The 290-nt window shown below is 74.5% G+C and overlaps 1 protein-coding gene across 1 annotated transcript in view; it reads left to right on the forward strand.

The window, feature by feature from the left end:
• The window catches only part of MYH10 (myosin heavy chain 10), a 121,568-nt gene that overhangs the window by 299 nt on the left and 120,979 nt on the right, over positions 1-290 (forward strand). The window lies entirely within an intron of this gene.

A 290-nucleotide genomic window follows, 5' to 3' on the forward strand; every position in this document is an offset into this window, starting at 1 on the left:
AAGGGCCCCGGGCCGGGGAGGGGTGCAGGGCGCGTGTGGACCGCAGCAGCCTAGCCGAAGCGGGAGCATGGGGAAGACCGAGGGGACGCTGGGTGGAGGGCTGGTGCTGCGGGGCCAGAGATTCGTGCGGGGACCGGCCCTAGCGGGGGGTGGGGAAGAAACCGACCCCGGGGCGTGGAGAGCCCTCTGGAGGGGCGAGGAATGGGGTGCTGGAGCCCGAGACCCCTGCAGGGATCGGGGCCTGGGTGTGCGGGGGGGGGGACCCCTGGGGGGCTGGGGATGGAGATCCG

Source organism: Crocuta crocuta, unplaced genomic scaffold, assembly GCF_008692635.1.
Source record: "Crocuta crocuta isolate KB4526 unplaced genomic scaffold, BGI_CrCroc_1.0 scaffold139, whole genome shotgun sequence".
Taxonomy (NCBI): Eukaryota; Metazoa; Chordata; class Mammalia; order Carnivora; family Hyaenidae; genus Crocuta; species Crocuta crocuta.